This window comes from Galeopterus variegatus, unplaced genomic scaffold (genome assembly GCF_000696425.1).
Source record: "Galeopterus variegatus unplaced genomic scaffold, G_variegatus-3.0.2 Scaffold1024, whole genome shotgun sequence".
NCBI lineage: Eukaryota > Metazoa > Chordata > Mammalia > Dermoptera > Cynocephalidae > Galeopterus > Galeopterus variegatus.
Window position 1 is genome coordinate 840,061 of NW_007727135.1, and position 17,388 is coordinate 857,448.

General features: G+C 35.6%; 1 protein-coding gene and 1 pseudogene across 1 annotated transcript in view; one reads left to right on the plus strand and one right to left on the minus strand.

Moving 5' to 3' along the window:
- Positions 1–17,388, minus strand: part of LOC103591753 (receptor tyrosine-protein kinase erbB-4) — a gene marked incomplete at its 5' end in the record, with an annotated part of 227,738 nt that overhangs the window by 202,922 nt on the left and 7,428 nt on the right. The gene's annotated exons all lie outside the window — the stretch shown is intronic.
- LOC103591751 lies at positions 6,111–8,148 on the plus strand (annotated as a pseudogene).

The following is a 17,388-nucleotide window of genomic DNA, read 5'->3' on the forward strand; positions in this document are numbered from 1 at the left end:
TGAGGCTGAGAAACAGAGGAAAGTTGTGCATGACTTGGGTAACTTAGTGGATGGTGTCACCATTCATTACAGTAGGGACACACACAAAAAAGTCAGGTTTCAGAGTGAAGGTTACATCAGTTTGGGACATGCTGAACTGAAGGCCTATGAATCTTCCATGTTTTTTAACTATGAAGAAGTTGGACATTCTTTTCTAGGTTTTAGAAGAAGGCTTTCAGAAGGAAAGACACGGCAAACAAATGAAAAATATATTTTATTTTTCATTTTAACCTGAAATAATATTACCATTTAAATACCCCCACTTATTTCTCTTGTATAGCCATTAGATTAATTTTACTTATTCTATTTTTTAAAAATTCTTCTAGTAAAGTAAAAACTTGCACACATATACAAGTACACCACACTCTAGTTAAAGAGAAACTAGACTAACTTTTCTTTCAGTTTGTGTTACCCACTACTTATTAAATTGCCCATGTTATCCAAGCTTGAATTAAAATGGTGATACATATCAGAGATTCAAAGGCCCAAGTTTTATTACTTCTCACAAGTGTTCTCAACAATTTGAGTATTATAACTTGGCAAAAGGAGAGATTTTTGAGTCTAGTCATGGATTTTAATCCTGATCCATTACTTACTAGGTATGGGATGTTGGACCATTCATCCACCTTCTCAGAACTAAAATTTCTTCATTGTACAGAACCTGTTTTACAGATTGTTGTGAGATTAAGCAAGGTAAAATACACAAAGACCCTGGCATTTGTCCTAACAGATTGTCACTGTTGAAAAACCAATGACTTAAAACTGTCTTTTGGGTAACCTAAGTGCAGATACTGACCTCTTAAGTTTCCTTTAGGGTTAAAATAATAGCAGAATAACACTGAGGTTTATAGGCTTTAAGCCAGTGATTCTTAACTGTGTATCCACACTTCAGAAGGGTAAAAAATACCTGGAAATGGAATAAAAATCACTGTTGAATGTACCCCTACATGCACTTTTTCTGAACAAAGCATTCATAGCTTTCAGTGGATTTTTCAAAGGAATCTCTGAACTGAAAAAATAAGAACTCCTGCTTTAGCTCATTTTATTTCAATCTACAAAGGAAACATTATTGGCATGACAACATGGCTGGTCATGCTAATTTCAGTTACCTTCACCCCTATGTAAGGAAATATTCTTTGAGCTATCAGCCAAGAAATAAATAATTTTTTTTTCTAACTCTCAAGTTGTATAGATTTGGTGTGTTAACATCTAGATTCCTTCTCAGGTGGCATGCAGTTGTTAAATGTCTGTCTTATTTCACCTTGGTAATCTTTATTACTCTATAGACTATGAAAACAATGAGCACTGTAAATATTTCTGGAGCTCTTAATAGTAGGGTTGACAGTGCTACTGCCAACCTCCATTCTGAGAAAAATTTAGATTGGACATATCATTTCCTATAAAACTTCTCTTACGTTTATATCAAAAAGGTAACTTCTAAATAACTCCCTCCAATATTTTTAAACTTTAACTTATGGAGAAAGACAAAGAAGAACTTCACTTTTAGTTGCAATTTAGCGGCCATTGTCTTAGACATTTCTCCCAGCAGTGAATACCTTAAGTAGAATTGCAAACTACCATTCTCAATATAGATGCTTCTGGCCCTTCTTGTTTCCACGAGTGTATGATGAGATCATGTGCTTAAGGAGCCTTCTAGCTATCAATAAGCAAACATTGATTGTCTGAAGAATGTCTAATGCAGTTCCTTATAAGGGAAGCATTCCCCAATAGCATGAGATTATTGCATGGCTGAAATTAGAGGGTACATATTCTTTAGTTTTACTTTCATAAAATCTAATAGAAAAAAAAAGGTTAGAAGGAACTCTACTAGAATTTTTAAATTTAAATTCCTTGCAGGATTTCCAGTTAACCACAGTAGGGTAAATATATGCGTTTTCTCTGCTGCCTCCCAAAATCCTAATAAAATGAGAATGATGACATGAAAAAGCTACAAATGCAAAAGACAAAGAGAATGGGAGAGGAGAAAATAGCAAGTGAAAAAATGTCAACAAATATCTGAAAAATTAAAACAAATGGAGGTAGCAAAACTGAGAGAGCAAAAAACTAAGTGCCTTTGCCTACAAAAAGGGATGCCAATAATGTAAAAGTAATTTACATTCAGAAGAAAACAGGAAGGTATAAAAGCTGGAGACATTTAGTACTAAAGATTGTGAAGCTGAAAGATGGGGCTGAAAACAGGAATGATGATTAAAATCTCTATATGATATAATAAATATTTCTGATCTCCCTATTCAGAGTAGGAGGTGACTGCTCCCCATCCTGATAAGAAACTAAGAATACTTAAATAGAGAATTGGAGCCAAAAAAGCACTATATTTGGGGACACCATGAACAGTGGAGATTGGGGAGAGGAGCCTAACTATAAAAAGATCTTGCTTTGTTTTTATTTTGTTTTGTTTTGTTTTTAAGTCTGCACAGTGAACTGAACTACCTGCAATCATCTCCAAAAATTCTGGCAGCCAGGTGTATGAGTACAATTTTGCAGCAATTGGTAGATTCCTCTTTGAAAATATAAGTGGTCCCATGGTGTTTAGCTCAAACAAAACCAAGAAATAAATAATTTTTTTTTTCTAACTCTCAAGTTGTATAGATTTGGTGTGTTAACATCTAGATTCCTTCTCAGGTGGCATGCAGTTGTTAAATGTCTGTCTTCTTTCACCTTGGTAATCTTTATTACTCTATAGACTATGAAAACAATGAGCACTGTAAATATTTCTGGAGCTCTTAATAGTAGGGTTGACAGTGCTACTGCCAACCTCCATTCTGAGAAAAAATTTAGATTGGACATATCATTTCCTATAAAACTTCTCTTACGTTTATATCAAAAAGTTAACTTCTAAATAACTCCCTCCAATATTTTTAAACTTTAACCTATGGAGAAAGACAAAGAAGAACTTCACTTTTAGTTGCAATTTAGCGGCCATTTTCTTAGACATTTCTCCCAGCAGTGACTACCTTAAGTAGAATTGCAAACTACCATTCTCAATATAGATGCTTCTGGCCCTTTTTGTTTCCACGAGTGTATGATGAGATCATGTGCTTAAGGAGCCTTCTAGCTATCAATAAGCNACCATGAACAGTGGAGATTGGGGAGAGGAGCCTAACTATAAAAAGATCTTGCTTTGTTTTTTTTTTTGTTTGTTTTGTTTTTAAGTCTGCACAGTGAACTGAACTACCTGCAATCATCTCCAAAAATTCTGGCAGCCAGGTGTATGAGTACAATTTTGCAGCAATTGGTAGATTCCTCTTTGAAAATATAAGTGGTCCCATGGTGTTTAGCTCAAACAAATGGTCATGTACCTGCACACCATAAAGGTCAAATCACCAGATATTTGTGGAAAACCTTTAGTTCTATAAACAGAGCTCATTCAAACAAACAGTAAGAAAAGAACCCAGAGGGAAGAGATAATTCAAGGAACAGAAGATAACATTTAAAAGTACAGCATCATAAAACAGATGAGAAAAATATTGCATTCGTTAACTAAGGATCATTGTGTTTTTTTTTTAAAAAGATGACAAAATGTTTTTTGAAAATTAAAAGTATAATACATGACATTTTATAAAATACTACTTAGAAAAGTCAAGAAAATTCTCAGAAAAGTAGAACAAATTATAAACCTGGAAAATCTGCAAAAGCAGATTAGAAAATCAGAGGATTAACCCAGAAGGTCCAGCAACTAATTGATAAGAATTACAGGAAAAAAAAATAAACAGAAAAAAAAATGACATAAATAATATCAAAGATGCCATGGGAGAAAAACCCACATGGGGGAAGGATTTAAGTTTCCAGATTCAAAGGGTCGCTCAAGAGTTCAGCACAACAAAAGGAAAAAAAAAAATTCCAAGGGTCATCAGTTGGCAATTTTGAGAGCGGCAGAAAAGAGAAAAGATTCTAAAATATTGTCAAGGGGAAAAAAAGCATCTGGAATCAGAATGACATTGGAATTCATAACAGTAATACTGGAAACTAGAAAAACTGGAGAAATGTTTGTAAAACATTGAAGGAAAAGAACTATCAATTAAGCTTCATACTCAGGCAAACTATCAATCAAATGCAGAGGCAGAAAAAATGTTTTCAAATATGACAATTTCCAAAGAGAAAGGAAGAAAGAACAGAAAAGAAAAGCACCATTACCACATACCCTCTCTCAGGAAGCTATTGGTATAAGATTATGTCAATTATCAACTCATTGCCTCTCAGCTACAAATACACCCTTCAATGCACCCTCTGTGATAAATAAATGAATTCCTTTAAACATATCTTCTTCAAGTGAACATATTAAGCTTTTAAGTAGAGGGCTCTACAGGGCCATTGCAAGGGAAAGAGGCTTCCTGCAANCATAAAGGTCAAATCACCAGATATTTGTGGAAAACCTTTAGTTCTATAAACAGAGCTCATTCAAACAAACAGTAAGAAAAGAACCCAGAGGGAAGAGATAATTCAAGGAATAGAAGATAACATTTAAAAGTACAGCATCATAAAACAGATGAGAAAAATATTGCATTCGTTAACTAAGAATCATTGTTTTTTTTTTTTAAAAGATGACAAAATGTTTTTTGAAAATTAAAAGTATAATACATGACATTTTATAAAATACTACTTAGAAAAGTCAAGAAAATTCTCAGAAAAGTAGAACAAATTATAAACCTGGAAAATCTGCAAAAGCAGATTAGAAAATCAGAGGATTAACCCAGAAGGTCCAGCAACTAATTGATAAGAATTCCAGGAAAAAAAAATAAACAGAAAAAAAAAATGACATAAATAATATCAAAGATGCCATGGGAGAAAAACCCACATGGGGGAAGGATTTAAGTTTCCAGATTCAAAGGGTCCCTCAAGAGTTCAGCACAACAAAAGGAAAAAAAAAAATTCCAAGGGTCATCAGTTGGCAATTTTGAGAGCGGCAGAAAAGAGAAAAGATTCTAAAATATTGTCAAGGGGAAAAAAAGGATCTGGAATCAGAATGACATTGGAATTCATAACAGTAATACTGGAAACTAGAAAAACTGGAGAAATGTTTGTAAAACATTGAAGGAAAAGAACTATCAATTAAGCTTCATACTCAGGCAAACTATCAATCAAATGCAGAGGCAGAAAAAATGTTTTCAAATATGACAATTTCCAAAGAGAAAGGAAGAAAGAACAGAAAAGAAAAGCACCATTACCACATACCCTCTCTCAGGAAGCTATTGGTATAAGATTATGTCAATTATCAACTCATTGCCTCTCAGCTACAAATACACCCTTCAATGCACCCTCTGTGATAAATAAATGAATTCCTTTAAACATATCTTCTTCAAGCGAACATGATATTAAGCTTTTAAGTAGAGGGCTCTACAGGGCCATTGCAAGGGAAAGAGGCTTCCTGCAATTTCTGGTACAGGTTGGGAGGCAGGATGAGCATCTGCTGGGTGTGGGTAAGGGGCAGTGTGGGTGAGAGAAAATTTGGTAAAGCCACAGGCTCCGTACCTGGTTGGTCTTTCTTTTTTTTTTTTTCTCATAAAGTAGTTTTATTTAGATTTCAAACATACTAAAGCAGAGAAAAGAGGTGGCCCAAGTCAATCCATCCATCAGTGCTAGGATACAGGCCTACTCTCTGGCTCCAGGCCCTGGAGTTGCTGATGGACATGGGTCCCAGGTCCCCCAGGCCCATGGCAGCAGGCAGCTGGGCCCCGGGGCCCACGTCTCCCAGCCTGCGGCTTCATGAGGCTCCTCTGGGCAGGCCACGGCCAGTCCCCAGGAACAGGTCACCTGAGCAGAAGTTGGGACTCTGCTGCCCCTAGAATGAGGGGAGGTGGCCCCAAGTCCCACAGGCAACAGGGGCAGATGGGGGGGAGGGGGGTGGCCACTCTTCCCTGAAACAAAGGAAAACCCAAAACAAATATAGGGAAGGGAAAAAAGACCTAAAACGAAACAACCAACAGAGCGAGGGAACCAATGCAAACCTCTGTGAGGTAGTCTGTCGCCTAAGAGACCCCACGCGGTCCAGTCCTGGTGAGGTAAAATTTGTAAGTTTATTTCGGTGAAGGCTCAGATGAGAAACTTTTAACATGAAAACCAGTACTGCAAGGCCTGCCTACTCTGCAGGCTTCCTGACTATGGAGGTGCCAAGACTCTCAGCTAGCCCTCATGCAGCCTGCACTCAGTGGCCTGCTTGGATCACTCAGTGGCCTGCTTGGACTCTACCGGCAAAGCCCCGTCCTGGTACATCTGGATTCCCTCGACATCCACACCATCGGTTGCTAATCACTTGCTCCCCAGACTATGCTCCAGAGGACACTGACTGTTTGCCCAATGACACCAGACAGTTCCAGCCTGTCTAAACCAGCAAACTTTTCTGCTACCCGGTGGCCAAGCCATATCTCAAACAAAAGTCTGAACCCCCTCAAGTTTATCCTCCCTGCGGTACTCTCCCTCACCCCTAGGGCATCATTTTCGAGTTTCTTTTTATTTTACAGTTACTCTTTTGCCATAGTGAATGTTAAATTTCCCCTGTTCAACTCACAATGTGGTTTCTCTCTCCTGGCTGGACTCAGACTACTACTAAAGATGTGCTCTCACTAAAATTAAATACTGAACCGGGAAAGAGGTTGATATGATGTCAGAAGCTAAAGGATCCAACTCAGCTTAGAGGCAAAGAGAGATTCTGGATGATGAGGAACAGAGGACCAGAATTATAGCTGGGCCTTTGACCAAGACACTACACATCCAGACTGCAGCATGAGGGTGAAGTTCTTAAGGAAGGATTTACCCCAGATAAGAGAGAAAAGGAGAGAGTAACTGATGGATTTCCTGAAGCATCTGAGGTTGGAATAAAGACAATTCTGCACATATGTGTTGGAAGAATTTCCTGAAGCATCTGAGGTTGGAATAAAGACAATTCTGCACATATGTGTTAGAAGAATTAGATGAAGGAATATAAAACACTTAGAAAAATGATCTTAATAAAACAATCAGCATTGAACAATACCTACATAGTATTGTACTAAAAAAAGAGTCAGTATACTTTGGAAGTATGATACAAATATTACACAGAGAATATGAGTGCAAAAAAAGAAAGTTCAGGAAAAGATCTGAGAAAGCTAAACATTCATTTCCTATATCAGAAAGTCAGTAGATCAAGTAACAGCGATAGAAGCATATTTTTAGAAATGTGGGGGTAAATACCAAGAGAAATAGCTAAAAGTTATCTCTAGAAAGCACTTCTTGCGGGGCGGGGCGGGGGGGGGAATCCACAGGGCAAGAGGCTATATTTTTTATTATAAGCCTTATAGTATTACACACTTCATGTATATTGGGTGTATGTGTATTTATATCTATATATTATATAATATCTATTTCTATCTATCTATATATACTACTCTGATCAAAAAAAAAAAAAAAAAAAAAGGGAAAAAACCTCATTAAAAGTTTCCACTACAGAAGATGGTTAAGAGAATAAAAGGCGCTGGCCCAGGTTGGCAGCCAGGAGCGTCACTCTAGCTGCTGCCGTGGAGCTGTGCATTATGTGGAAGCTCAGCCCTCAGCCAGGCCATGCAGGCCCTCAGAAAGCTCGAGGCCCTTGGCGTAATCAGGACCATCGTGTGGCTTGGTCAGGCTAAGTCCGGGCCCCTGCCAGGTCCCATCCTGAGTCAGTGAGCTGTTCCCATCCACCACTTCTGCAAGGAGTTCCACAAGAAGACAAAGGGCATCAATGAAGCTGTTCCTCTGCCTACCAAGATTTTTGTGTGAAGCCTGACAGGACATTTGAAATCAAGATCGGACAGCCCTCTGTTGCCTGCTTGCTAAAAAGCAGCTGCTTGGATCTAACAGGGGACCTGGCAGACAGGGAAAGAGGTGGCAGGCCTGGTGATCTTGAAGCATGTGGATGACATCACCCTTGTTGAAGCTCAGGATGACGCGTTTGCCCTGCAGGGTGTACCCCTGTCCTCTGTTGTCTGCTCCATCACCGGCCCTGCCCGTTCTCTGGGCACAAGCATGCTGAAGGACCTCAGTTCAGAAGACCTGGCAGCTTTCTGGAGGGAGAGAGCTGCGTTCCTGGCTGATCGGAAAGTGACAGATTTGGCAGCACAGGCAGAAGCTGCCTAGAAGTGAGCACTGCCTCTCCCACTCCAAGATTTCGAAGGAAGCATCTGGGAGGGGGGCCAGTTGGGGATGCTGTGACAAAGGGGAGGAAGGGAGGTCACACCAACCCGATTATTATTTTCCTGACTTTAAATGATATATTTTCACACATATGGTTGTATCAAGGGATCAAACATGAATAAATATCCTTTGTCACCCCTCCCTGCTGCACCCTCCCCCCCAAAAAACCAAAAAAGAAACAGAGGACAAGAGAAAAATGAGGCTATGCAGTTTGAAGTAAAAATGTCTTCTGGTCTCTTTGGTTGGACTGAAAGTATTAACTGTTCTTAGCAGTCACCCATCGGGATGCCTCTCTAATTCTCCCCCAACCCCCTGCTTTTCAGGAATCTTTGTCTTCGCCCTATATTCATAATAAATATCTGGACCATCAGTAGCCATTTTGAACAACAGAACTGTGTCTTCTTTATTTGACCCAGGGATAGGCACAATCCTAAGACAGGGCAATGAGAATCTCTTTCCTAAACTCTGCTCCCTGAACTAGGGGTTTGTGGGGCACTTCACACAAGCTAGCAGAAACTGAAGTGATAGAGGTCTCTGCTGATCCTTTAGCCTTTAATTTCCTAGTTCCAGGTCACTCCTGAGGCAGAACTGTATTCCTGCTATTTGGGTTCCACAAGATTTCCATTGATAGTTCAACTGGGCATATTTCATTTATTTTTTTGATTGAAGTATTACAGAATCCCATATTTATAAAGAAATTCCACTCTCTCAAACTAGCCATTAGTTTATACCATCTTATGTTGTTTCCTTGACATACTGCGGATCAAGTCTTGTAGTCTAATATTTAGGCCAACTAACGTTGCAATGGGAAATTAAAAATGTCAGTTATCAGGATAAAATGTAAATATATTATTATTGTCTGTAAGATGTTATCCTAGTAATCAACACTGTGAGAGAAAGCACCATGATTGGAAACTCAGCTTATATGATAAAATGTCAGTTATCAGGATAAAATGTAAATATATTATGATTGTCTGTAAGGTGTTATCCTAGTAATCAACACTGTGAGAGAAAGCACCATGATTGGAAACTCAGCTTATATGAACATAGTAAGTCATGAGATTTCTTCAGATCTGAATTGAGCTTCTACCTAATTTTTTTTGTTTGTTTCATGTTTCTTTAAATTGTGAAACTGATTTAGTTCTTACTTACAGGTAAATTTTACCTTGACATTATGCCACAATTCCCTATCAAACACTGACCTGTTCCTAAATTTAAGTACTTGAGAAGGAAAAACCCAAATGATAAATATCACTTAGAAATCATCCAAGGCCCCTGTCCCTGGATTCTTTATGCTTTAATGCTGATTTGTAAGTCAAATAATTTAGGTGTATGCCAATGTTCATATTGTCTTACCAACCTCATAACACAAAGAGGCCTTGTAATGTAATATCTCATCATCAAAACAATAGTTAGATAACATAGGTTCAAAATGCTTCAAAAACGTCTTAGCTGGCCAATACATATTTTTAAACAGATTGTTAGGCTGACTTAAATATCAGAATTGTCTTTCATCAAGTCTTGATTGGCTGACTGGTAACCTTGAACTGACATTGCCTCGTTTTGAATGCATTTAATTTAAGGCAATGAAAATAATACCTCACATTACTAACAGAGATATCTTCAAACTTTCATTTACTATTCACATAACAATAATTTGGCATATAGTTACCCTTTAGAAATTGAAGGATCACTGTATCTATTTGAATTACTAATTCTCAAGAGACATGTAGAGAAAATTCCTAAAAAATGGGAAGAAATATAGGCTTTCATTTTCCTACTGTGAAAAGTTTGCATTAATTATGCAAGTCTTTCTGCCAACATATATTTTAAAGCTGGATGGCCTTTGTTGTTTTATCACCACGATGAATGGAGGAAAACTTATTCAACACACTTGATCATAGTTAATAGATTTCACAAAATACTGCTTTTTTTGTTTCTCTGATATTGTTTTAAGAAGTTCACACTCAGCAAAATTTAAATCTAAAAGGGAGAATATAATTTATTGATCAGAAATGGGCAGTAGTGCATGAGCCTTGTAATGAGATAAATATTAGGTTCACTGAAGGAAAGTTCTGTACATCACATGCACTCATTCTAGGAAATGGTGAACTGCTAAACCTATGGAAAGACCATGGAAAAATACTCAAACATGAGGGTCTCTTCAAACTTAACAGTAATTTCAATCAGACCACAATTTAGGAAAATATGAGAGTTCTTACCCCATTGCAACATATGCCCTGCTGTTATCCTAATCTCCTGAAGTCAACCAAAATCTTGGCAGACATCCTAGAATTAATTTACTCCTAAGAGAGATTACAAACATTGGAACTGTGTCTATCAATCCCAGTTTATTTCCAGTTCCAAAGTGTGTCATCCTGAAAAGAACTCCTGACTCAAAAGATGGAAAATGAATAGAGGCTATTTTTCCATAATATCCTGAATTACTTCACATGTAATTTAACAGATAATAGATATTTTCATACTAATAGCTATTAATTTGTTATTTGTTAGAATCTGACAGTTATAAAAAACAATATTTTATATTTACATAACACATAATAGATAATTAAAAAATCACTTTTAGCATCTTAACCCTTGATCATTTACTTCTTATTATTTTGCTTTTCAAAACCAGAGAGATTAACTGGGCTTCCCACTTGGCTCCCAATTTGTAGGTAGCAGAAGCAGAATTTAGACCACTATCTTCTATACTAAGTATTTCTAAACTAAGTATTTCTTCTATATAAGAGTTCTCCTAATTAGTATTTGTAAACTTCTCATTAAAATATTAAAATGGGAAAATAGAACTGCCCTCTTAAAAAAATCTTACTGAAGTCACCTAGAAGTTTGTCAATTAAATTAATTACATTTTTGACACAGATGGTGGCAAATTTCTATGGACAATAGATAAAGCATTAAGTAAAGGAATGATAATCTATAATAACAATTGTTTACTTCAGAAGCAGTGGAAGACTTCACGCCTCATTAAGGAAAGTTTTTTACTCCATTTTTAGTTTTATATCCAAAATTGTTTATAAGTAAAATAGCAGAATTGTATCCAAATTGTTTATAAATATTTCAATTTCCATTTGTAGACAGGAATGTTATTTCCTTAACAATTACACATGCCTATGAATTTACTGTACAAAAAAAAATTGCTAAAGATATATGTAGATATTATAAGAAAAGATAACCAAATTGAAGAGAAATAGGAATGTTATTTCCTTAACAATTACACATGCCTATGAATTTACTGTACAAAAAAAATTGCTAAAGATATATGTAGATATTATAAGAAAAGATAACCAAATTGAAGAGAAATAAATGAATGATGTTTTGACATGGCACTACTTTTCTCTGTAGGCAGCTACTTTCAATGGCAATTGGATCATCAAGATGAAGAACTGATTTATCTCTAATGAAATTGTTGATATTATTTATAGATCTCAATAATAAAAAGATAAGCTAAAAATATTGCTATTGTCATTATATGAGAGAAATACAAGCAAAAAAACCAGAATATTTTCAATATATGTTCATACCTATTAATCCAACAAAATAAGAGAATTCATGGCATTCTTTGGGGGAGAATTTACAGCCAGAAATTCTTAATAAATAACCCCCACAAGTAATAATTAATTAATAGGGAAATTAACAATGTTTTGCTTTTAAATAAAAGAAACATTTTTTAAAGAAACATATTTAATGCAAGAAATTGTAAGGCTTAAAATAAGGAATTATGCACTTATATCCAAGAACTATATTTAAACTTTAATATCATACTTTCAGGGAGCAAGTGTTAAATGTCACAGAAAAATATTTGTATGTTCACTTATTCTCACCTCACTTTAAGCAGAGAATAGAACACATACAAACAAAAGATGGGAAAAGATGTACGTCTATGGCAAAAATAAAATAAGGATCGAAAAAATAAATTGAAGCAAGGGGTCAATTTATTTCCTAAAATGCATGCATTTTAACATAAAACCCAAACTTTTTAGCAATATATTCTTTTCAGCAAAAGAGAAAAGTCAAGTATTGTACTAGATACAGCATGAACGTGGGAGTAAATAACTTAGACAAATGTGACCAAGTAAATTGGAAGGCCAAATAACTGGTATTTCTTCATTAGTGAAAAATACAAAAGATCCCTATATTTACCATTAATTATAATATTTTCCTCTTCTAATTTCCTATCGTACTTTCTCTGTTCCACTTGATGAAATGTTCTATATTGTTATGAATTCAGTGCGCCAAACTTTAACCTCTCTAAGGTTAAGGCTATGTCACTCTAGTTACATTTATAATTCTTAGCGTACATGGATAGCACAGGATTTTGCACATAAAAATCTATTAAAAAATAAATGAAGTAAACATATTTTACCTATCCATCAAAACTAAAAGCAAATCTTTACTGAGAACTTACTATGTAAATGGGTATTGCCGAGGTTACAAAGATGAAATAGCTATTAACCAAAAGATATTTACAACCATTGTTAGCGATGCAAAAATAACACATACCTTAATTAGTTATTAGCTATAATATCCTAGTATACAAATTATAAACTTAGTAGAAAATAAAAGAGAAGAGAGTAATGTAAGTTGAAATTTATTCTCTTTTTCAGTCGACATTAAACAAAAAACTAGAGAATATTGTGTTTTGAAGCATATCTCTGCCAAAACAAAAAAGAAAACTTTTTCTTTAGCAAGAGTATAGTAACATGTTAATTATGTGAATGAGTGTTCCACATTTTGAAATGAAATTATTTTAAAGGAACTTATCTCATTGCTTTAATCACAACAGGACAATCCTTTTCTTTCTGACTTTACACTCAAACCCCTTGTGTTTGCAAATCTCCCAAAAAAGCTTACACGTTTCCTATAGTTAATTTTACATATGCTTGCTAGAGCTGACGATTTTTAATTTACTGGTCACATTTACCTATTATTTATAAGTATTATACCAAACATATTCCTGATTCACTAAAATTTCTTCGTGGGGATATAAGGAAATTATAGTGAATATAGCTGAAATCAAATGGGCTCTTAGATCTTAATTATAAATCATCAAAAACAAAAAAGAAAAAGAAAAAAAAAATGGCTGGTTCCCTTGGCTATTTTCTTACCAGGAAACAAATGAAAGAGATATTGATTTCCAAGCATAAATCCCAAAAGTTTCATTTTCATTTTCCCCAAGTTAACTTTCTCACCTAGCTAAGCAGCATTTCCTGCTATTATTAGTTGCTGGTCCAATATCAGCTGATCAGTACTCGTCAAACTCCTCAGTTCAATGAGCTTAGGGACTCCCAAGGAACTCAATGTATGCAGACTTCTGCTTACAGCTTCTAATTATTTTCTAACAGATAATGAGACATTTCAGTTCACAGAGGTTAGATTAAATTTGTAAGTGGATCGAAACTCTAGATAAAATTTCAGCCGCAAGGTTCATTGTACAGACCCCCCAGCTTTTTAGTTTTGAGATAAAGGACCCTCACTGATTGCTTATTCCTCTGAGACAAACTGGTCTCATGATTCTACCACCTCAGAGGTGCCCATTCTTTTCTAATCATACTGTGCCAAATCATACATAAATTGTAAGGGACAGGCACCAGAATGGTGGTTTCTTAGGAACTGCAGTAGCATTTAGAAATGTTCAGAAAAAGTCTTGATATCTATTGCTTACTGAGAAAAATTAATTAAGCCATTTATGTAGCATATACAGTACAACTTATTGTTTTAACGGGCTTAAAGAAGTATAGATTCTATGGTAATCATCTCGTGAAGAGTGGTAATGACAAAATTAAGATTTTTATGCAATATCACGTATGAGATTTTTTTTGTGTGTAAATTCAAAGGATTTTTCTTTTTTTAAAGAAAGTTTTACACAGTTTATTTTTCAAATCTGAGTGTAAAAGTGAGTGACATAAAATGTCATATGGAGCAATAATAAATAAGAAGAAAATGACAAGGTCATCAATAGGGTTTCGAGAGGCAAGAATACCTCTTGAGCAAAGCTCGATTCCCATCAGTGCGACAAGGTAGCCTCACGAACTCAGAAGAAACAAATCAGGAGAAATAACCCTTTGACTAAATTACCATATGTTTTATTACCGTGGCAACTGTCTCTCACTCAGACAATATGATCTTTTGGAGAAAGAAGAGTAATGGCCTGAGAAGTCAGTAGACTTTGGAGCTGGAAGGTTCAGATTCCAGCTCTGTCTTCCTTTACTGGCTTTGGAATGAAACCAATTATCTAAATTATTTAAATGCTGTCTGTGTGCTTCCTCACAATATAGGCATATTAATACTCATTTGTAGGTATTCCTGTGGCTGAATCTAGATGCAAAGAATACTTTCTTTCTTCGCTTGAGAATTTACAATTTTTGTCTTAATTTTACATATTTGGTTCTAGAAAACAGTTTAAAAATATCTCTGCTATTAACAGTTAATTCAAGGTGGAACGTGATCAGGAAGGACATGCTAGCGTAATCCCTTCCCACCCAGCTTTGGAATGTCATTGAGCTAACATTTTTATCCAAATCAACTACAGTCCATTTCCATATTGCACAAATTTGCTCCTGCAGTTAAAAAGGAGGGGGGTATCAGTACAAATAAAACCGTACTCAAATTCATCATTGTTTACATAATAGCTTCATTAATCTAGATGAAAATCACCCCATGTGTGACCTAGAATTACTGACTCCTGTTGCTGAATGTGGTGTTCAGTTGTAAATATTAAGTTCTCTCGCAAGCTGGGACGATTTTTATTGTCTACTTCAGAGGACCCTTGCACTATGACCATTACTTAAGAGTGATGATGGTGTGAAGATGATGCCAACAAAGTTTCTGTTCACAAATTCCTTTGATGCAACCAGGTCAGAGCAGATCCATTGATTTGTTTAGTTTCTGGCAGCCTATGATTTGGAAATAGTAGACATAAACCTCTGACTGCTACAGCAGTGGTGTGAGGCAGAAGAATCCTTTTGATCATTTTGAGAAAAGTATCATAACAGAAAGTTGGAGATATCCTTGAGAAGTAGTCACTTTTGTAGTACCGTGTTTATCAACACCAATCATGCGATAATTCTAATAGATGATTAAACTTACAAAGGAAGATTAAAGAAATATGATGGGGAGTATATTTACCATTTATCCACACGCCACAGTGGAGCAAACACACACACACACACACACACACACACACACAAGGGTACTTCATAAAAGTTCTTAGAAAAATTGAATTAAAAGATAATATGAATAATTCCACTAACCTTTTGAAGACCCCTTGTATATAAATATTACAAATATTACATATATACACAATTATATATATATTAATATATATATTAAAAATATATATATTTTTAAACTACTAACTCTGAAATACTTATAATTTCAACTTAATACTTAGATCCACAGTATAAAAACTTTGCACACAATACACATATTGTTATATTTATATATAATACTAATATATAAATACATAATATATACTCATTCCACTATGCAGATATACATATGTGCGTGTATCCCGTTGCAAATAGCATAGCATAGTAAGCCTTTATTCGCTGAACTACTTAAATCACCGCTAAACCACCACTCGCTTAAATCACTGTTCTATGATTAATTAAAATCACTTTTTGCCATATAATGCAAACCAGAACTTTTTTGTAGATAGTTCCCTCCTTCTGCAGAACAATATTTTGTATCATTGAATCTATAAACAGATCATCTATATCAAGGTTTTATATGTCCAAAATTGTTTGCTGGTTTTCTGGAAATTCTATTTGCTGGTCTTTGCTTGTCCTGTGGGCAGAGCTTTCTACCTTCATTTTATGAACAATCAATATTATAAACACTCCTCCTAGTGATACAGACAAACTGAATGGAGATTTGTCCTAAGCCACCATAATTATCAAATACCATTCATACTGGAATAGAAATTGCACATGGTCAGTCTAATTCTCTTTCAGCTCTGTGTAGCATAGCAACACATCCTCTAATCATGAAATTTATCAGCTTGTAGAGTTTAGACAGCTGGACAATTCCTATAATATGGAAAACTATGCCTTCAACAGAGCTCAAGGTTTAAGATAGCTACTAAAGTCAGTTGCTGGCAATTATTTATAATAATTGCAGGCAAATACTTTTATTTAATTTTGCCAAAATCTGTGATAAAATCAACTTTTTTCCTCTTTTTTATCTCAAATCTCATCTTGCATTTGTACTTCTATTGGAACAGAAGGAAATAGGGAGGAGGCAAGGGAGGAGTTCAGGAGATATAACTGGGGGATGAACACTCCAGGGGAAGGCACCCATTGATTGACTTGACTGATCAAGGAAGTGGGAAGAAAATCAGTGAGGGGAGAGAGATGACTGGGAAAGTTATTAGGAGCTCTGTAAGCTAAGAATCTTGTATTTTCCTTTAGTGAAGCCACTGAAAAATTGTATGCATCAGAATGACAGAACTCGTTCTTTGTATTAAAAAGTAGGTACATCAAATTGGAAGCTACTCCCATTATTTAAGGTGAAGTTTGAGGGCTTGGATTAAGGTGATGGTTGTGGAGTTTAAAAAGAAGAGGATGCTATCCAGATGTTTTTTTGTCATTGAATCAAAACATTTGCTCTTGTATTAGAAGTGGGTAGTCTAAGGGGTTGTGACATTTAAGGATAAATCCTAAATTCCTGAAAGGGACAATAGGGTGGATAGTGATACAAATTATTTAACCGGGTAAAATTGAAGGCAGAGAAGATTTAGGAGAGAAGAAAAAGAGGTCCATTCTGAGTGTGTTAAAGTTGAGATGCCCCTGAGATTTCAATGTGGCAATATCAATGTGGCAATATCAAGGACAGCAATGAGGCTAGATTCATAAAACAGACTTAGAGATGGAATTTGATATTCTAACAAGATGATCTAGAAAAAATAGGTAGATTTAAATGACTTCTAGAACGTGGCACTGAGAAATTTCAAGATTTTGGGGATTGCTTCCTGGCAGCATGACTTTGAGAAGCAAGAAAGTTGAAGATTTTTGTAAGCATGTGATTGTAATGAGGGGGCACGAATCTAAGTTGGCTGCAGAGGGATGTGAAGATAAGCAGCTGCTGATAGATCACGAGGCACAGGAAAAGGATCAATGAAAGGAAAATAAACTGGACAGGAGGAGAATGGGAGTGGAAAAT